At 43.2% G+C, this 21,740-nt stretch overlaps 1 protein-coding gene across 2 annotated transcripts in view; it reads left to right on the top strand.

Annotated features, from left to right (window-relative positions):
* Window positions 1-700: 700 nt before the first annotated feature.
* Window positions 701-21,740, top strand: part of MTUS2 (microtubule associated scaffold protein 2) — a 247,728-nt gene continuing 226,688 nt past the window's right edge. The window contains exons 1-2 of one of the 2 annotated variants that reach the window (XM_072326396.1): window positions 701-760; window positions 8,302-8,375. The gene's annotated coding sequence lies outside the window, so the exon portion shown is untranslated. Of the gene's footprint in view, window positions 761-4,598; window positions 4,688-8,301; window positions 8,376-21,740 lie in introns of those variants that run through there. The other variant, XM_072326397.1, reaches the window with a different exon arrangement.

Below are 21,740 nucleotides of genomic sequence, written 5' to 3'. Positions count from 1 at the left end.
ATAATTTTACCAGGCACTGAAGTGAGACTGACAGGTGTGTAATTACCAGCGTCTACTTTCCTGCCCTTCCTGAAAACTGGGACGGTGTTTGCCAGCTTCCAGCCAACTGGGACCTCTCCAAATCATAAAAACTTAAAATCATGAGGTTGGAAAGGACCTACAAGATCATCCAGTCCAACCATCCTCCCATTACCATTGCTACCACAAGCCACTAAACCAGATCTCATAGCTCCTCATCCAGACGCCTCTTGAACACTGCCAGGAACAGCGACTCCACCACCTCCCAAGACCCAAGACCATTGAGAAATGACACGACCACCCTGCCATGTAAGACCGCAACATCAGCCTGATCAGGGGGGCACTGGGCTGCAGAAGTTTTACTGGGATGCCCTGAAGGCTGGGTTTGGTTTGTGCTGCAGACCGCGGGCACTTGTGCCCAGACCTCCGAGTCTCTCAGATACGAGCCACCTCACAGGTCAGAACGCTGCACTTTCTCTAGGCGTCCTCAGCGGTTCCCGGGCAGGGGAGGGACCGTGTGGCACTACGGCCTTTGCCCCTTATCCTCGGTGGGACGCAGAGCCCCCGCTGGGAGGCCCCGGGGTGGTGTTGCGGATCGTGGGCGGCAGGGGGCGCTGCGGTTCGGCTCGGAGCGGCTCAGCTCAGCAGCTGCGCCCCCGCCGCTATATAACCGGCGGCCGCCGCGCTGCGCCGCTCCGTCCTGCCGGTGGGAGGAGGTGGTGGTAGCGACGGCGGGAGGCAGGTGAGCTGCGTGCGGGTTGTCCGCTCTGTGCTTCGTGTGGGGCTGCTGGCGGTGGGTGCAGTGGTCAAGCAGCCCATAAAAAGCACTGGGAGGTGCGGAACGGGTGCTGGGCGGCTGGAGGTGCTGCGATGGGTGGGTGGTGGAACAGCAGAGTGAATGCTGCTTGCTGAGGTCGGTATTGTGCGTTGTCGCATCTTCTCGGCCAAAAGTTTGGAGGATGCTCGTAAAAGAAGGGCTCGGCTGCCGGGGTCCCGCGTAGCACGGCGTGAGGTGCGTGCGAGCCGGGAGTGCGGCCGAGGGTCGCGCTCGGGAGACGCTGCTGTGTGCTGCTGGAGCTGTGGGTACTGCCGCCCTACCGGGGCATTAAACAGCATCTCCTTCATCTTAACTATAATGCAAGGAAACGAAGCAGCATCTGTCAGTTACAAGCTGGTGTTTCCCTTCGGTGCGGAAATCTTTAAAGCTCAGCGCAGTGGATCTGGGTCTCCCTGCTCTTATGAGCGCTTCACTTGAAAAGCTCTTCACCTGGGCTGGTAAATGCCACCTGCTCGGGCTGCTCTTATTACCTTTCACTGCTCTGTGCTGCTTCTCTTCCCTTGCCTTCCCTCCCGGTCCCTGTGGGGTCCCCGAAGGCAGTGCTGCTCTCAGTGCCCTGCCTCGGGGCAGCCCGCAGCACCTCCTGGAGGGACCTGCTGTCTTCGAGTACTCTGGGTGTGGAGAGAGCAAGCCAGCAGGAGCCCTGGTATGATCACTGCATTAAACTCCAAAGATCCAGCAAGTGAAGCATTAGGTATATTTACTGATATTAAGGTATTGGCAGCAAAATAATTAAATGCCAAGTGTTGGCATCCAGGATATAACTTTGCACTGGATGGCTGTGCTGAGAAGGTACTTGATATTACCTGAACCAGAGATGATGTGATGCATAAATGCCTTGTTCCGATTTGCATGATTTCATACAGGAATTGTTTTGTGCCCTTTATGCTCCGTGTAGGGGCTGTATGTTTTATTGTTCCTCGCCCCCAGTTTGAAGCAGGGGCGTGGGCTTTTCCATATCTCCTGCTACACAAACTCTCAGCCAGTCTGCTGTTTTCCAATGCAATTAAATATACCCGACTACTTGTCTCTTTCCATCTCTGCAATCTGCTGTGGGAAGCAGTACAGCCCGTGCTGTAGGAGAGTGGTAGCGGTGAGCTGCATGTACAAAGATGAGGATTAACTTCTCACTCTTTTGCTTTATTTATCAGCAGAATAGAGCGATGTCTTGACATACAAAAGGGGGATTTTGTAGGTGATCCTCAGAGCAATGCACTGCCAGATTGGAAATCACTACCTGAGACTGGGAGTGCTGGGGAAAGCTCTCCAAGGCTGTATACATGGGGCTAATTTTGAAGCAGTTCCTGATATGAGACCAGGTCTTGCTTCATTTCTTTCTTTAGGGGTGGGAGTAGTTATTTGGCTACTGATATAGGAAATAGCAGGTAAAAGTTTGCTCCATTGGGGGGGGAGGGTGGGTAGGAAACTGTTTTCAGCAAAGCTTCTCTTATGGTGAAGGTAAAGTAAAGGCAAGGTGCTGTCTGTTGTGATAGTGAATATTAAGGTGGCTTAAAACTTCTGTCTTACATCTCCACAGCGTGTGTTTCCATGCGGACTATACTAGAATGTAGTAAGCAATGCTTTATATTTAGCAAGCTACTGGAGAGAAGAGCTCGCAGCACATCTATTGCAGACTTGCAGTTCTCCACATCTGTGAAGCAACAGCAGCACATCTGATGCAGGGCAGGGGAGTCAGCACCCAGTGAGAAGCAGCACTTCCTCCCTGCAAGTTTAACTCTCAGTTGTAATTTCCAATGTTCCTGGTGGAAGCACCGGGAATCAGTGTGGGACAGAACTGCAAACTGAATTTGCAGGCTCCAAGTAATGTGCTCTATGGAGAGTCATACAGTGGTAGGAGTGAAGCACAATATAGTGGAGACTTGTATGTTATGGCTGGTTTAATGGCTGATTGAACACTCTGGAGGAGAAAAAAATCAAGGCATAACGATGAATATCTCAGTAATATGGTGAAAGGCCAGCAACAAGCAGTGCAAGAGGATGCCTCCCCCTGTGCCACCAGCTGGATGCTGAGGTTTGCTAAGAAGACTACTGAAGCACATTGAGCAAATGCTTTCCCAACAGAAGGATTGTTTTAGCTTGTTATTTATAGTTATTCTGTTCTTGCTCAAGTGCAATGTTAACTGACTGCAGAATGCTTGGTACTGTTGAAGTCCTAAGTAGCTGGAAGTAGGAGGTAGCAAGCAATGAAGTTTGTTGCATAATGGTTTAGTACTGAGCTTGGTATTACAAATGCAGGCCTGTCCAGAGTGGTGTGTCTTCAGGAAAGTAATTCTGGTGAATTTTCACATGACTTATTCCAATGTAATCTCACTGTGGCTCACTATGTCTTTGAACTGCTCTCCAGAAGCCTACTTACTTGCTCTGTCCATTGCCGCTCCATGGTTATCATTTGCTATTCTGGGTTTCCCCAGTGATGAGCAATTAAAGATCTGTCCCGTCTTAGTTCACTTTGATACAGAACCAGGTTACTACTTTGTAGCCAGAAGGCCTCTATAGCCCCCTGGCTTGGGGGGGGGGGGGGGGGGGGGGGGAGGGGGTGATAAGCAGATCCAAGGTAGCAGATCCTTTCCAGATATCAGGAGCAATCTGCTGGCTGTTCAGGGGCTGTGGGTGGAGAAACCCATTTTATTCCAGTGGAGATACCCGCATCAAAAATCTCTGCAAATGAGTTAATCCTCAGAAGCATCTGGTGCAGCAGCAGTTCCCAGGCTTTTGCTATTTGTGGCATCACTTATTGATATCAGTGATGGTTTTTCTTTTTTTCAGCCCTTAAAACCAGCAAAAGCATCAGCTGACAGTTCCTTGGATTTCCTTTCCAGTGTGCAATTGTGACCCTTCAGTTTATAAGACGGTGGTAACTCAGGTTGCTGCTACTTATGTGAGCCTTCGAGCTGTTCTGCCCAGAGATAAACTTCTTAGGGATAACTCTTGTATGGGATGCGGAGCTGGAAGAAAGGCATTACTTGTGCTATTTCTTTGCACAGCTGTGAGTTTCGCTTCATGGATGCAATCACCAAACACTTGCAGGAGAACGACTTCCCCTTGAAATCATAGTTAAAAAGTAAACAAAAGCATCCAAAACACATGCTGGGCTAATTAGTTTCTCTATTAAGTTTCACTTTTTGAATTTTAACTGTTTGATGGCTCATTTTTAAATGAGTTGGCTTCTGTGTTTATTATCCCTAGGGCCTGCTCTCTGTTATGGCAAAGCACTGAGGCTGCCAAAGAGCACTCTGGCAGGCAAGGATAGTCTGAACAGAGATGCTCCAGCAGTGCTCCCTCTGGCATGTATTATCTCAGCCAAGTTTTGCATGGGGCACCTGGAATGCATCCCTTTAAGCCACCTGAGATTTGTCACTCCAAGGCAATTCTCATAGTAATTCCCAAGCTTATACTACTGGAAAAATTCAGAGGGACTGAGTGACTCCGAGGCAGAGTGGCTGCAGAGTATATTCTTATTATTGAACAAGAATTAGATTGATGGGGGAAGAAGGCTTTGTATTAAACATTTCCAAGTCTGATGTAACTTGCTCATGCCAGAATGCTAGGAGGAGTCATGATGTGCTGTGCACAGGGAAAGCTGGCAGGATGCTCATAGAAGACATTAGGAATAAATTGCACTTCATTGTGCTCAGTAGAGCTGTGCTGTCATTGCATGTGTTGTTGTGTACCAGCTCACTGGGATCTGAGGCTCTCCTCTTGCCATTATGATAAAAGGTTGCTTACCTGTTGGTATGACAGGATAGAGGGAGGCTTTAATAATGGGAACACTATCAAAACAACATCTGGAAATACTCTATCTGAGCCCAGGTGAGTTCAAACCCCTGTCTACATAAGCAGGTAATATAGGTGAATCCAGGTGTCAGTGGGTCAGACAGGGTTGCTGTATCGTGATCACAATCTGAATGTGCTGCTTGGGGTTTAAGGCTATGGAGAGTGATACAAGTATGCAGAGTGGACTCTGAAATAGCACCTCTCTTTGAAGATGAGACAAGTTGAAAGGCTGGGAGAATGTGCAGAAGATGAAATATCTATAAGAGTGCTTCTGTATCCTTTTTTAGATCTGAGATATTCAGAATGCATTTGAAGAGGTGGGAAGCTCTTTAATATCATCTGAAAGCTTCAAGTGAAGTTTATAAACCAAAGTCATAGAATCATGTGAGTTGGAAGGGACTCTTCCAGGCCATGGAGTCCAACTCCCTTCAGTGAACTGGGACACAACAACTTAATCACATTGCTCAGAGCTGCATCCAGCCTGACCTTGAGTGTTGCTAGGGATGGGGCATCCATCACCTCTCTGGGCAATCTATGCCAGTGCCTCACTACCCTGATTGTAAAATAAATAACTAAAAATCCAATGCAAGTCTTCCTTCTTTTAGTTTGAAACCATTTCCCACTGTCCTGTCACCACAGACCCTGCTGAAGTGTCTGTCATATTCCTTCTTAAAGCCCCCCCCCTTTAGATATTGAAAGGCTGCTCTTAGGTCTCCCCCCAAAAAAGAAAATCAGACTGGGCGAAGTGCTGATCTTGCATAGCAGCAACTTCATCAAATTACCAGCTAGGACTTCTTGAATAAGCTGCATCAACCTATGCCTGATAGTGATATAGGCGAGTGCTGAGTGGCTTACAGATGGGGCGGAAACAGTGGATCTTGCTAATGAAAATGCTTTCTTAAATAGCATGATATAGATGCATGGTTATATAATGCAAATTTGTGTGCATTACTATAGGAATTTACTGTAATAACTTAAGATGACTGCCAGATGTGCTTGTATTTTTGTTGATCAAAACCTAGGAGTCTGAGAGGCTCACAGTCACCATCCAGTCAGCACGATGAAGTCTAGATTCATTGCCTTTGTCCATGCAAGTCATCCTTTAATGTCAGAGCCAGCCAGGCATGGGTGTTGAAGTGAAAGCCCTGAAGTTCAGGTCACAAGTTACTAAGCTCTGCCCTCTGAGGACCTGGTGGAGGGTTGGCAGATGTTGCTCTATTTCACCTTTCTGGAGGTCTGCCTTGGGCAAGAGGGGGGAGGATGAGTCACTGGCACTGAGCTGCAGTAGCGTTAAGGTTAACCTGATTTGAGCGGAAACAACGCCGTGCCTGACAAGAGCAGAGCGTTCATTTTTAGCTGCTCAGCAGTTGGAGTATCAAATCTCTGAAAAGCTGCCTGGCTTGATTGTTCCCATTACATAACAGCGATGTCTTTGGGATTTGAGAGGCGCTGTGAGTGACATGTCTCTTACATAAATCCCCACGGCTGTGATCTGTGCTGACCCTGGGCAGCCAGGAATGGCTGACAGCAGCGCTGAGCCCATGGGGAGGTCAGGAGCAGTGGCCCTCTGCTCTGAGGGGTTCCCCCAGATGCTTGCTGGGGTTGCAGGATTTGTTCCTGCTAATAGAGTGCAAACAGGGGCTTGAGGCAGAAATCAAGCTCTTAAGGTCCTGTCTTTTCCTGTATGAGTAGAGTGCATTCTCACCGCTTCCCTTTGCATCTTCTGAAACATCAGCCTTTCCATTTACAGTGGGAGGCAGATAAGCTTGGGATTTTTCATAGAATCACTGAATGTTCTGAGTTCAAAGGGACCTGCAAGGATCACCAAGTTGAACCTCTGGATGTGAATGGGACAACCCCAAATCCAATCCCTATGTTGGAGAGTGCTGTCTAAACACTCCTTGAACACCAGCTCGGGGCCGTGCCCACTGCCCTGTGCAGGCTGTTCCGTGCCCACCGCCCTCTGGTGCAGCCCCTTTCCCTCACCCCCAGCCGCTCTCCCCTGACAGCTCCATGCCGTTCCCTCGGGCCCTGTCGCTGTCACACAGAGCAGAGCTCAGCGCTGCCCCTCTGCTCCCTGTCAGGAGCTGCAGCCGCCATCAGGCCTCCCCTCAGCTCCTCTGCTCTGGGCTGAGCACAACAGGGGCCTCAGCCGCTCCTCACACACCTTGCCCTGTGCTGACTGCCTCTGCTGTAATTAGGAGCACGTTAAGAATGGTAGAACATAAAGCAATGTTGTGGGATTGTTTGGGAGAAGAATCAAGGTAACTGTGCACAGAGACCCCTACCTAATTAAAACTATAGGGAGATGGGGATGGCAGCTAATGAGGCTGAATGTGCAACTTAAGTGAGTTATTTGAAGAGAAGCAACCTGCCTTGCTGGGGTAAAGAGGGTGGGAGGGAAATAGAACATACTTAGAATTCATTATTGAAGTATAAATTTCACTATAATTAGTGCAAGCTTTGCTTTGAGTTCCTTTGGATTAGGGATTATACCATACTGAAGTGAAATGAATCAAGAATGGTAACTAGGAATTGCATGTGAATCAAGAACTTAAGGACTACTATTTTATTAAATCGTTCTTAATATCCCATCTGTATCTTTTGAGTATATTTTAAGTTTTCATCCAACTTTTCTCCACTAAATCTTTACCTCAAGGAAAAAAACTGATGAGTGACTTCCCTTTTTTTCCCATGCTCTCCTTCCTCTTTCTTTCCTTCTTTAGTTACTCTGCTTGTTCTGCAGTCACATCCCTCTTCTTGTATTTGTCTTTCTCCATAGTCTCTCCTGCCTCTTTTGTCTCATAACACAAATACATATCACTTTATTATTAAGAGGGGGGATAAAAAGCTTTTCCAGCTGTTCTGTCTTATGGTTTGATCTGTGCTGCTTGGAAGTTCCTCTTCTAGTTTCATCTTTGATTCTTTTAGCTTGACTTTGGGACACCTTTTAACCCTTGTGAAAGTGTATCCTGGGATAAGGACTGTCTGTTACCTTCTCAGACTCAGCCTGTCATCTTTGAGACCATAATTACCACTCTGGCAATTTTCTCATGACTTCTGAGAGAAGCTCCTTTTGTGTGGCTTCTGGGTGATCTTCCTCACCTTTGTTTCTTCTTTTCCTACTCATTCTGGGAGGTATCATCAGAAACAAACTCAGCTTAATTTCCATGGATAGCAAAACGTTACCCTTTTTTCATCAAATGGTAGCATATGTCAAAGTGCCATATAGCCACATAGCGTGTGTCAAATAGTGCTGAACCCCTTAAAAACAGCCGTCTCTGTGAATACATCAAAACCTGACTAGTCTTAATCTGTGCTTCCCCCTTTAGCTTGGGTACCTAAATTTGATATAGGAGCACTGATTTTGTGTAAGGCTCTTTGAGAGGAAGAGGAACAGAAAATGCAGAGTTTATTTCAAAGCTCTGTATTCTCTTCCCCATTTTTTCAGAGTAGGTGTGTTGCCTGGTTGCTTGATTTCAGTCGCTTTTAACAGGGACCAACCTATCAGTGAGTTAATGGCAGGAAATTGAGGCAGGAGCACAAAAATGCAGGATGTTTAATCTTCAGCAGTGTTTACAAAAGATTCGGTGTTTGCCTTTGTTACCTACACTAATTCTGATGAGCCTTTTGTTCCTTTTTTTTTAAAGGTTTCCACCCGGGGACTGTTTTCTAAGGCAAACTATCACCAATGGAAGTAACATTTGTTTTTCCAGCGTTCTGGGTAAGATTATCTTCTGTGTTGGCTTTATTTGTCTGATGTGTTCATAAACGTTTGCCACCGAAGAGCTCTTTGCAAGTTTTCTTTGATTTTTATTACATTCTGTCCGACAAAAAGAAAATGCTCTCTGATGATTTTATAAACAGTGCAGATAAAGGTGACTTCAAAGCAAGCCATGAGGCTCTTGCACTGGGGGAATTATAAAACATAAACAGACCTTTGCTTTCCTAATGTTTTTTTGAATTGTTTCATAGGTATAGTCAGTATTGAAAATATATGGTATACACTAGTTGAGTTTCATATCTAAACTAAACATGGCTACTTCCTTTGCGTGTGTTCTTTGGGCTATCAGATCTTTTAAAGAAACAACAACATTTGAAGTTGGACACATGTTTGGAACAGTGGGAAAGGTGTAGTTCTCCTGTAGACTGGGAGATGGATCCTGTAAACCATGTTGTAGTGGCATGAAGTTGTGCTCAGTCAGTCATTGTGAACAATAATGTTGCTTGCTGAAGTTTCTGGAAGGTCAACAGTTATGTTATACCTGGGAGGAAAGAAGTTGATAGCTATGTTGCAGAGCAGTGTTTGCTATTAGGCTGAGGGCATTGGCTCCATGATTTATAGTGCCCCCCAGTACCATGCTGGAAATGGCCCCAAAGCCTTGTGACTCCCTTCCAGCTGACCCTCAGTCAGGCAAGGTGCAGCGCTGGCTTTGGCCCAGCCAGAGGTAGCTTCACTCTGACCAAATACAAGCTGAGCTCTGAGGACTTTTTCTGCAGTGACCATGTCGTGATGGGACAAAATCATCTTTCATGATCTTATTCTGTGCCCAGTTTTACAGCAGGCTCTCAGCTAATTTCCAGCAGGTCTGAGCCTGTTCCCCAAGTGATAAAGTAGCCTGGCTGGTAAAGATTTGGTGATTCTGCATAAGCATTTTGCTATCCTTTGGAGAGACCTGGACCTGGGAATACAAAAGGTTTTGTAAGAGCAGCTGGCACTGGGAGATGTCCTAGATCTCAGCAATAAGTATGGGAACAACTCCACTATGCAGCATGGTAAGGAGTTGCTCATGGAAATTAAAGGCCATTGGATGGGCAAAAAGCTCCTTAGGAGCTTGAAATGAGTTTGCTTGATGTAATGATTTCTAGAAATATTCTGCTTGTGACAAACCCTGTAGCTATAGCAGTTGGCTGCAAATAAAGAAAATGCTGCCAGAAGTACAAGTCAAATAGAGCAAGAAATGTAGGGGACTATCTATAATTTGAGTGCTTCCTGCAAACCTGGAAGGATAATTTGCTGGCCCATTTCTAACTCTTTTGAAGAGGCAGGACCAAATAATGTGTGCTTGTAGGATAAATGTGCTTTTCACTTTTCTCATGCAGATCTTAGAGCTCTGAGTGGGAAGATGCAGCTTATACAAAAGCATAACCTTGCTCAAGTGATCTTTGTGTGAACTTGCAGTGCGTAGCCCTCATAGCTGTGTCTGATGGGAGGCATCCTGACACACCATTAAAATGCTGTTCTGATAGCATTATTAAGAAAAAGATTTTTAAGGAGTAGGTTGAAGTGTTCTGCTTGGGAAGTTGTGGATCAAATGGTTGATAATATACCTCTGCTTCAAAGTAGAGTAGGTTTTTGCTGCTTTCAGCAATAACCAGAAAGGCAGTGAAGCAATTTGACAATATTTTAAGTCATCCAGTAATTTAACACTGGATTACCATTGAAATCTCATAAAAATACTGAAGCCATCTTACAGTGTATCAGATGGATTAAACATGATTCACTTATTGCATTAAATTCCAGAGGGATTAATAATGTCTGGGTCGTTGTTCCCTAGTCTTAGAAATTGTAAGGCCAGAGGGGTCTGCGTGAGTATCTGTTCTTTCTACCTATTCTGTGTGGGTTGAAGAAATGCTGAATATATACCAGGAATCTTCTCCCCATTTTTTCCTCTTTTCAGCAAATCTTCTGGAAAGAGATCAAATTCTTGATGTAGAGGGTATCAGTAGTATTAAATCTGCCATGTCACAGGTAAATTGTTGCAGTGAATGAGTCTTGCTCTCAGAAGCAGCTTGCCGCTCTCTTCAGCTTCTGAATGTAGTACGTTGTTTGTCCTGCAGGACCAGTAAAGTGTCAGTTATCTGAGAAGCTGACTCTCCATCCCATTAGGCACTTAAAACACATTTACTATGAGATGTGTTGAAGAGTGGTGAATCTTTTAGTTCAGGTTTTTGTGTAATATGACTTTAAATTAATGTGTAGTGTGGAATTAGGGGCAATAATGTTAGCACACTGTAGTGCCATTATTAAATGTTGATGTAACTGTGTAGAAAGAGGTTTACATGCCCAGGCCTATTTTCCATACAGCTGTGCTACTGTCTTTCAATGCCTTATTGATTGTGTCCCATGATACGCTTTCCCTGATACTGTTAACTACTGATGTGAGTCTGATGGTCTGATCATAGCTACAGTTGTCTTTTAACTTTAACTACTTCCATTTTTAACCATTTCCAGTTGTTAGCAGCAGTCGTTGCATTAGGGAAGTTATTGGCACATCTGCCCTCTGCTACTGTGTACCGGTTTTCAGCTGTGTGACTGTTTACATCTCTCTCAATTACCGATAGTATGGAAGGTATGTCATTGTCACTGAGATGTGAATATAGCATTCTGCATCTTTCTGAATGCAAAGCAGAAGTCAAATAAATTTGTTTTTTCTGAGTTGCTGGGTTTGTTTTTTTATATAGAACTATTGAAGCCATTGAAATCTTCCCTTGGCGTGCTTGTTATATTTAGGGTGGTGCTCCTGTTGTTACAAACCTTAGCAGAGCTCTATTTTATTTATTTTTATTTTTTTTGCTTTACTTCCACCACTTGCATTATTGCAGTGGTAATTTGCATTCATTGTTATGTGTCCCTTTTTCCCATCTGTTATGTACTGTGGGTTTGTTTTAAAGGTTTATTTGTTGCTGCTGTTACATTGATTAACCAGGATTCTTTAACTGAAAAAACTTTCTTTCATGACTGTGGCACAGTGCTTTTTGTGTTGTGACAGATTATTATAAAGTATCCCCAGCAAAACAGTTCACCTCTATCCAGTAGAAGTCTAGTATACTATTATGTAGAGATACTTCTATTTCTTGAGTTAAGATGTGGACAAGAACTTGTGGACTTTCCTGTAGCCTTCAAGTGAAGTGCTTTTTCCTGATAGATTCCCTGCTAGAATAAAATTGTGTGGCACTCCTTTTCTTGAACTTTGAGGATATATGCCTGAGGAATGTCTCTGGCTGTTCTCTTACCTCACTTGATGGATTTCTAGCAAACCTTATCCTCATCTCATCTTACGGTTTGCCAGCAGTCTAGATTCTGCTTTTCTTGTATGTGTGATGTTCATGGCTTTATCTTATGCACACTTGTTCCTAAATAAGCGTGGAGCTTTTTTTAGCATTGGTTCTTACCATAATTTACTGTTAGCATTTTCACTTTTAGTAGAAGTGAGCTTCCTTTTAAGAAGGGAATTCTATCGATATGGTTAGCCCAGCTATTGCAGTTGTAAGCAAGTATTGTTTGTCCTTTAAGAAACAAAAACAAGCTATTCAAATATCAACAATACTGGCAAAACACTGCCTTCTGTTGTCAGTGCTGCAGTGTATGAATCACAAGTGCTTTGACAATTCATCATGACATGGGAAGGTCCTTGTTTGTCTGACATGTGCAGTGTGCAGCTCTGTAGTGCATGTGACCTTTGCAGGCTGTGGCTGCTGCAGTGCCACAGTGGGAGTAAGCAGACCTGAACCTCATAAGATGCAATTCATGCTGTGATTGGCTTTGGGGCGGACTCCATACAGCAATGGAAGGAAAGGGCAGCAGCTGAGGTTAAAACTTTATACATCTTATTAAGTGGTTGATTCTCAGAATTTTAACAATTTTCCAGGTTAAAGCAATGTACATATGGTAATTGGCTTTTCACTGTTTGGAATAAGTGATGTGTCAACATGTACTGCTATCACAGCTGCCAAACCCCTTGCCTGGTGGGGGTGTGTAAGGAGGTGAATGGGACCGTCTCATGTGAACTGACTGCATGGGAAAAAATTGCATCTCTGTGTTAAACTGTGCTTAGCGTGAAGGTGCTTGGGAAGCTGAGTGTCTACAGCAGAGAATTTGTAGAATGGCTAAGTGAATGTGTTCAAATGAATTTCAGAAGTTACCAGATTCCCATGGATAACGACTCCATTCATGGGCTGTGTAAGTGCAGCATCCCAAATGGGATCCAGTCCACAGAAGAGAAATCTGTTTGTAAATGTTTTATTCTTTCATTTGGTGTCTTGTGGCTTAGTTATGAGTGATCCTACTTCACAGCATGCTTCCAGTACAACAAATAGGACAAATGAAATAAAAGATATAGAGAAGGGCTGAGGAATGACCCATCTGCAGTGACAATAGAAACAACTTCAGAAGTCCCCGGTTTAAATATAAAGTTACTTGCAAAGAGTCTTCTGATATGATAATTACATTATTCATACTGTTTTTCTGAATTTCAAAACAAAGTGTGACCTTGATTTCAAAGTAAAGTGCATGAAAGCATGCTGTGCTTATTTTTCATAATTAATCATGTATAAGCCAATTTTATGGCAAAATAGATAAATGAGATGTCAGCGTACTAGTTTGTAAATACTTCACTTCAAGATATTAATGTAGTCTGTGTCTTAGCTTTAAAAAATCCAGTGCTTTTCAGTTTCTTTCTTATAGTGAGGGGCTCAAACCTGAAAATACTTGGGGTGCGACCTCACCAGAGCTGAGTACAGAGGGAGGATCACCTCACTGCCTCTGCTGGCAGTGCTAATTCTGATACAAGCCAGGACGCTACTGGCCTTCTCACCCCAAGGAAAGGTGAAAGGCATGCCATGAAATCACCCTGATGGGGCCATTTCTTTGGTGGGTAGATGGAACTACAGGGCCCATAGTCTTGTGGGCATGCATGGCTTTGCAGAGTTCTGGCATCACAAGGGTCTGGGAATGCTGTAGGGTGATAGTAAGGGTGGGATGGCAGCTGCCAGAGCAGGGTAGGTTTGCACATGGAAGAGGGGCTTGTGCTCCCACCTAGCCAGGCTTCTGTTGCATGCATCTCCATCGGGAGAACCAGGAGCCACTGTGATATTCTATGGGTAAAACCATTTAAAAGCAAATACTTCTGAATGTTGTGTATGGGTAACTTTACACTAGAGTTAGCACTGGCAGTTGATAATGTGTGTATTATAAGTTCCTCTTTTAATAGGATTTACTGAATTCTACTGTGAAGTGTCACAGGACAGCATTAAATTATTTTTTAGCTCACTTGTCTCTACTTTGAACAAATTCTGGTGTTTAGTGTCTGTTAGATAGGCAGTATAATAGGTTTCAGTATTAGGCTGCATTGGGTGTGTAAGCTAATATTTGAGTCTTTTAGCTCTTCCTTCTAAGCTGCCAAGTGGTGGAAGATACAGCTCAGATGAGAAAACAATTTAAACTTTCTCAGTGAACCAGTTTTGAGAAGAGTTTTTTCTCAAATGCAGAGCTTCATGCTGGAGCAGTGTGATTAAAAGCCTATGGGGATTCAAGCACTGGGATGGTTTTAAGAAGATCAAGGGACTGAATGCAATTTTCCTGCAAATGATAATTAAAGAAACAGCATCCTCATTAGCATAATACAGTAAATGATAAAAAGAATTGGACAGATGCCTAATCTTGCAGTGCTTCTTAATTTACAAGTACGTGTTTTAAAACTAAGGCAATTGAGATCTGTTCTTCCTGGAAGCCCCTCTGAATCACCAAAACTGTTTCTTGAGTAACTGCACTTTTTTTTTTTTTTTTCAGTATTTTTCTTCTTTAGGACAACAAGTTATGTATTCCAGGACTCCATCCAAAGTCTGTTACCCTTCTATATGTAACAGAAACAGATAGGAGGGAGATATCTGCGGCACTTTAGGACTTCTAAGATTGGATGCCTACCAGATGAAATTACACATCTGAGGAGGGTTTCTCAATTGTAGTTATATGCAGCTCTAAAGAAGTCCAGAGACAGCTGTCCCAAATATGAAACAATCATTTATTTTTTTTTTTGCTCATTTTTTGAGGTCACCACTCTGAGTTGTTTATGTGTGGGGCCATGGAGAAATGTCTATGAGTGTTGATTCACAGCAAATTGTGAATCAAATGTGGCAAGGAGTAATAGGTGTCATTTGTGTTGCTGCTGTCATTTGTTACATGTATTCTGTTCTTGTCTGATATAAGCCACAATGGTGAGGTTCCTCTGTTTCAGTTTTAATATCATCTTAGATATGTCCTTTTATCACCACACTGATAGGTTCCTAAATGGTTTTAATCAAAACTTCATATAGTCTCAGAATCATCTTGCCACCTGCAAATGTGAGTGGCTCATCAGATCTCATTAGATGTCCTCATGGCTAAATGAGGGCCAGGTATATAGCACGGATGATGTGCTTTCACTGCTCAGTGCACCCCAGTGTACTCTGCTCAGAGTCTCTTCTGAGACCCATACAGTGTCCTGTAAAACATCACTGTTACACTATGTGCGTTTTGAAGCTTGTGAAATATGTTAAGCATAGGAGTGGTTTTTACAGTGTGAAAGGGTCTGTGTTGTGGGCACGTGGGGTCAGCTGGGAGTCAAGTTGAGGATGCTAAAACTTGCTGGGGGTGCTGATGGGTATCAGCGTTGGAGTGTGCGTGTGGGAGCCGATCCTGATTTGGCCTTGTCCATGGTGCTGCTGAGAGTAGCGCCTGGTGCGCACGGTCCCCTTGGCCATGCTGGGGCATTGCCAGAGTATTTAAAGAAGTCATATCTTAATTGGCAGTCCTCTTTGACTTGTAATACTAGACTGTGCCTCTCTGAAAGACTGTAGGGGGAATTGTGCTTTTAAAAAGGTTGAGTGTATAGAGGAGAAAATCCTTTTTTTGGGGAATGAAAATGATTTCTTAGTGGGAGCTGACTTCTGAATTATTCCGCTTAAGACCCAGTGCAAGGTGGGAGCTGGCTGCAAATGGATGCTGGATTTTTCTAGCTGGGAGTAACCTTCCTTTTCTCAAATCATTGAGCCTCTGTCCAGATGAGAGCTAGCAAGCACTGCTTGATGAAGGGGTTGTTCCTGACAGAGCCAAGAGGTCAGCTGGCACACACATCTACCAAAGTGATATTCTGCCCATTTTAAAGCTAACACAATATGATAAGTGCAAATCCTTAATGTTAGGCAACATAAGATCTTCATAAGATGAATACGCTGAGAACTATACTCCAGAAAATCAAGGGATCTTTCAACTCTCTGCTAGGTGGTCACTATCGGTGATAGTGTCTATTCTGTTGCAGGCTGGGTTTCTGTTTGATGCCAGGAATTAAGAAACAAGGTGAATGATATAATGCTTTAGAGTAAATATCAACATGTTCCGAAGATGTTATGGTGGGAAACTTGCTCTTTTTAAATCTTCAACTCTGAAGTCATTTGGAGTCAATGGCCCTCCTGTTTGATTTTTTCCGATGTCTTAATACATCAAGCTGAAGCTGATCCCTTTATATCCTGACAATCTCTTATATATGCTGAAGTAGTAACTGTGGAGCTGGAGGCTTCTGATAGATAAAAAAAAGAGCACTATTGATCTTGCTGATACAGACACTTCCACACAGGGCTTTGAACTTGTGATCGTTCTGGAGAAGAAATACATTGAGTGATGCATGGTGGTCTCCAGTGAGGGTGGGTATTTTTGAAGAAATGTTGTATCTCATGCAGCTTTATAGTAGCCAAAAACAAGTTGCGAACATTAGAACACAAGAATCCCTCACTATTAGTTGGTCCAAATACTACCGGCACATCAGTTGTGCCAAATCCAGCACTGTAGTCTTTAGGTCTCTGCAGACTTTCTTGGTGTTTTCTTTGCCTACCTTGTTCTCTGTGTACTGTGCCTGCATGGTGCAGGATGGCAGGGGACCCTTTCACATCCAATTCAAGGACTTTGCGGTATGTTGGGACCCTGTGCTGGTGTTGCATTTCATTTTCTTTCAGGGCTGAGAATGATGCAGTTAGTGTAGAATCACAAGGTTGGAAAGGACCTATAAGATCATCTAGTCCAACCGTCCTCCCTCCACCATACCTACAGAAAACCCCTAAGCCATATCTCCTAGCTCCCTATCCAGACGCTTCTTGACCACTGCCAGTGATGGTGACTTCACCACCTCCCTTGGCAGGCTATTCCAGTGCCTGACCACTCTCTGAGAAAAAAGGTTCCTACGTATGTCCATTCTAAACCTCTTCTGGTACAACTTGTGTCCATTTCCTCTTGTCCTGTCTGTTGCCTGGCAGAAAAGGCCAAGCTCCTCCTCATTGCAACCTCCCCTTGGGAAGTTGTAAAGTGCAATGAGGTCTCCCCTGAACCTCTTCTTCTCCAGGCTAAACAAACCCAGCTCCCTGAGCCGCTCCCCATAAGACTTGTGCTCCAGACCCCTCACAAGTTTCGTTGCCCTTCTCTGGACACGTAGCAAGGAGGTTTGTTGTCCCTCCAGCTGGGATGTGGTGGGAGTGTGCTCACAGATCTAGATGCTTAGTTCTTCTCATTCTCCTCTAGCCCATGCAGCTGGAGAGCTTACTATGGCTTGTGCATACTGTTTTCCCCGTGTTCAGATTCTCTGGTAGTTTCTTATTTCATGGCAGTGTTACTCTGTTTCTCTTGCAGATAATCAGCTATCCAATAAATAAAATCTCTGAAATAATTCTTGAAGAATACATTTGGATGTGTATGTATTTTTTACTTATGTTGAGAATTTTATGAACAGAGAACCTGTCTTTCCGTAAGTGTACATCTTGTCTTAGAGAGTGTATTTCTCAGTTTTTACTCATAAGGGCAATATAAATATTTGATGTATTTAGATATCTGTGTCATTATAAATTAGAATAGAACAGAGTGAGCTGTGAACATTTCATGCTTCTAGAAGAAAACTGCATTATTCTGTTTTTGCTGTGAATCCATGTTCCACTTATACTGAATTTCAAAGACTACTCTGCTAACTTTCCTAGGCAATGGGCTTGGCATCTGTTAACTTAATTCCCATGTAACACTAATAGGATATAAATTAGTGCTCTGGGGACTGCTGATAATGCACAGTTAAACTTTGAAGGGTATGGAAGGGGATGGTGTTCCTAATATTGCAAACAGTGGAGGAGGTAGGTGAAGTTTTATGGAGAGGAGGGAGCTGGCGAAGGAGCTCAAGCTTTCTTCTCATACCAGACTCTACTCAAAGTATGATTAATTTCTTTGTGTTGAAACATTCCTTTGTCATTCAGTTGATAGAGAATAATCTTGCTGTGATTAGTGGAGAAAAAACAAGTGCTGATCATCACTGTGGCTGCAAATGTCCCAGCAGTTCCTCCCTGTCCCTCCCAGTCTGGCTGTGTCCTATCCCCTGGGGACTTTTTCAGTCCAGGTTTCCAACAGCCTCTCTGTACCAGCCTCTTCCCCTGCCTCCCTTCTCTGGTCAAGAAAGTAGAAAGTGCTCATCTTCACATCTTCGCTAAATGGTGTGTATTTGTTACAGAATCATTCTTGGCTGGCTTGCCTCTCATCAACCCCCTCTGTGCTTCTTGCGGCATTTTATTTTTTTGCTGTACTTCATTGCTTGAATCTCTAGGGACTGTCAAGTGATAAAGGAAGGTGTCAGTGATTATTGTTGGTAATGGTCTAAAAGAAAAACAACAAACTTCTTGTGTAATAAGATTAGTGGTTCTTCAGTAACAATGGGTCAAACTGAACTTTGATTTTTCTAATCTTGTAGAAAATTACTAGGACAAGCTTTAAAAGAAATGGTTTTTCTACCCTTTGATATAAGCCTTTTCTTGGAATGCCTCATGTCTTTTCAAAGATGAACAATTTAAGTGAACTTTATTTGTTTATTTTTTTATTTTTCATTTTGGACTTTAATGGTTAAGCATTCCAACAGAATATCGGACACAAGCAGAAAAGAGAACTACTTGGTGCTCCAGTATTTTCTCACACTTTCCATTGCGGCAGCACCAGCAGTTTACCATGATGTTAAACCTGACTTGTATGGTGTTCAGCTATGAGTACCTGCCTTTGTTGCTTTGGAACAGCATGCTTTCATGTGTAGTGCCTAAAGTGGGCTTTTAAAATGCAGAATGATGATGCAAAATGTGACCTTCCACTCTGTGAAGTGGGACTTGTCAAGAGGTTTATTGGCTCTACCTGTCTTTCATGTTGTAGGATTGATGTGGGATATCTTGCCGGAATTAGTCCTCTTCTTTAAGTCCCCTGTAAATTTTGTGTGGATGCAGTTTCTCCTTACCATCATCTTGTATTCATCAGTGAAAATGAGTGTTCCTCACATCTTACAGTTGCAGTTTCAGAGACTTTATTTTTCTCTAATTATATGAATTTGCTGGAGGCTGCAAAGGCGTCTTGAGTTGATTGGGAACACAGTCTTCAAATATGTACAAGTTGCATAATGATGTGGTCTCAGTGGATTGAGGCTATTGCATCTTCATTGTTTCATCATATTGGGAATGCAGTCTGTTCCCTGAGGGCTATAAGATCCTGAAGGAATTTTATTTCCTTCTTGTAAATGTTCCTAAAGGAATTTGAATTTTGTCCTGGCTTGCTGGTTCCTAGCAAAGCAAATGACATTTCAAGTAATTATTACTGTTTCAGTATCCTTTATGCTGCACTGAACTGTGTTCTTGGAGTAGAGATCTCCTTAGCTAGAGGAGATGTGAAAACTGCTGTGGACATTTGATCAGCCAAGGGAGTTGCACTAATCCTAGGGAATAAGTGCACCTGTAGATCTTTGATAGGACCACATCCAGCTAAGCTGAGTGTGCATCTGGCCCACTTCAGGATGTATGCCTTTATGGCAAAATAGGACAGAGCAAGCAGAAGTTCCTCTTGCCTTTGTGGAGTGAGCTTGAATTTGTAAACAGTTTCTCTACATTGGAGAAGGTGATTGGTTTCTATTGCCAGTGGTTTCGTTTCTCTGGGCCTTGCTGCTTAGTGTGCAAGCCCTGCTCTATACATCGTTCCTTCATCTGTAGTCACTTAAGTGAAGAGATCATCTCTCTCTTCTGTGAGTGCAATAAAATCTATGGCTACTGTCATTAGCCAGAGTAGGGTGGAAGGCTTATGCAGCCTTGTGTTGTTGCAGTGATAGAATAGCTGCTCTGTGAAACAGAGTCAGACTGTAAGAGGAAACTGTTGAGCAGTTGGGTTCCCACTTACTTGGCAGAACTCAGCCCTCTGCTTCATAGTAACTTTTATATTCTTAGAGCTTCTCTGGAGTGTTGCTCTGCTGAGTGGCTGGAGAGAACTGTCTGGGATGCGTGGAAGAGTGAATATGAAAACATTTCTGATTATGTGCAATATGTAATCCTCTTATTAAAATATCAGCAGTAAGCAGAACATTCATTTGTGTATGCCATGGTCCTTTTAATATTTAGGAGATGCTGCTAGCTTGGTGACTAATGCCTCTTTTCCCCGCTACATGAAGACACTGAATTTGCACAGCTTTAGCTCTTTATTCTTACTTCTAACTGATCATTTAGTAGGCTGCTGCTGGCATGGCTGGGCTCTGCAGATTGCAGGAGGGTGCCCAGAATGACATGCACCATTACAAAAGCGCTGGCCATGCCTGCAGGGAGTTGTGCTGAAATGAATTAAAAATATCGGACTCACTAAGGCTGATAAAACTGAACCACTCTCAATGGTGAGCTGTTAGTGTCTGTCTTTGGGCACGATGATATGCCACAGCAGGTATAATGAGTAAAATAAAATCTATTACCACTGTTACAGGCCTATCTTAGCTAATTTAAGCTAATTATGTAAGAATCCTTGGCAGAATCAACTGTGTCTTAAAATGGTGCTCATCACTTTGTTTCCATAAATTATGTAAGAAAACATCGGTACAGTATGACTGTTAACATGATTCAAAGCTAAGGAGAAATATAGAAGGAAAGGCATGAAACTAAGGCTAGAGAAAGCAGACTGAAGAGAACAATTAAGAGAGAAAACTGAAAGGAAATGAAGGAATGGGTGGATAGAGTTTGGAGGGGAAGAGCCAGGAACCCAAGAGAAGCTTTCAGAGAAGTAGGGGAAATGGTCCATGGTATGTTAGAAATAGGTACTGTCCAACACAGGCTTTACCTCAGTGGTGTGCGCTGTAGACTCAAAAGAGAGCTGGAAGGTATCTCAAGACATCTTTTATATTTCTCTTCCCCAGGGCAAGATCATGTGCACGCTTTAAAATGTTGCTGACCCATTTTCATGTGCACTGACGAGAATGTGTGGCACTCATTAATTGCATGGGTACTCTTTTGGACTGGCTCTGCTCAGGCATCTGGAAGTATTTAATTGATACTAAGCATGACTGGAGGCTGAATCTAGTTACTGGAACAGTCCCTTCAGTTCCTGTAACTATGTAAGTAGCTACGTGTGTGCATTAGATACCAGTAACAGGAATAGGAAACCAGTCCTTCAGGAGAATATCTGTGCTGTTAGATATAAATGAACTGCAATTGTTGGTTTGGGGGTTTTTTAGGCATATCTTTAGTTTTAGCATCCATAGAAATGGCAGTGAATATCTCTTGATGTTTGGCAATTCTGGTTCTCACCAGAGGTCTGTTGCTGGTAATTCATGACCTTTATGCCAGGACAGCACCCGTTTTTGCTTCTGTTTCACTACTTGCCCTGTTTGAGTTATTGACCCTTAAAGTTGGAAGTAGAGCAAAAAGTCTCATACTTCTAAATGAGAGTCTTTATGCAATGTTAACAGTATTTATGAAGCTTTTCTTAAATACAACATATGCATCATGTCCAAATAAGAATGCCAGCAAAAATAAGGAAGAAGGAAGAAGATTCTGAATTGACTGGTGTCAGACAACTTTGAGGAACTTACTTGTGTATTAGGACTTCTAGTTCTCCCTCCTTTCTGATACAAGCAGCAGAGTATTCTCTATAACTCACAGTTGGAAATTCAAAGTGATTCTGAAAGAAGGATTCCCTTTCATGTACTGCTACAACTATACATGAGGTGACATCTACCAAAAATCAGAGCAATTTAAAAACAAAACAAACAGTGCTAATTCTGAAGTTTTGAAGCCCACATAATTATGCTAATGATCACAAAATCACCAGCAGAAATAATGAAGCTTGGTTGCCATTGGATTTTCCTCATGATTATTTTACTTTTAAACTGGGTTATACTAAACCTTCCTTTATGATAAGCCTCGTGAGGGAGGGCTGTAATAGCTGGAGGAACATGAGTCATAGCTGCACCCTATTAAGCAACAGGCTGTCACCATGAGACAAGAACCTTGATGAAGAGAT

This window comes from Excalfactoria chinensis, chromosome 1 (genome assembly GCF_039878825.1).
Source record: "Excalfactoria chinensis isolate bCotChi1 chromosome 1, bCotChi1.hap2, whole genome shotgun sequence".
Taxonomy (NCBI): Eukaryota; Metazoa; Chordata; class Aves; order Galliformes; family Phasianidae; genus Excalfactoria; species Excalfactoria chinensis.
The sequence above is the reverse complement of the archived record's forward strand: the minus strand, read 5'-3'. Positions and strand labels throughout refer to the sequence as shown.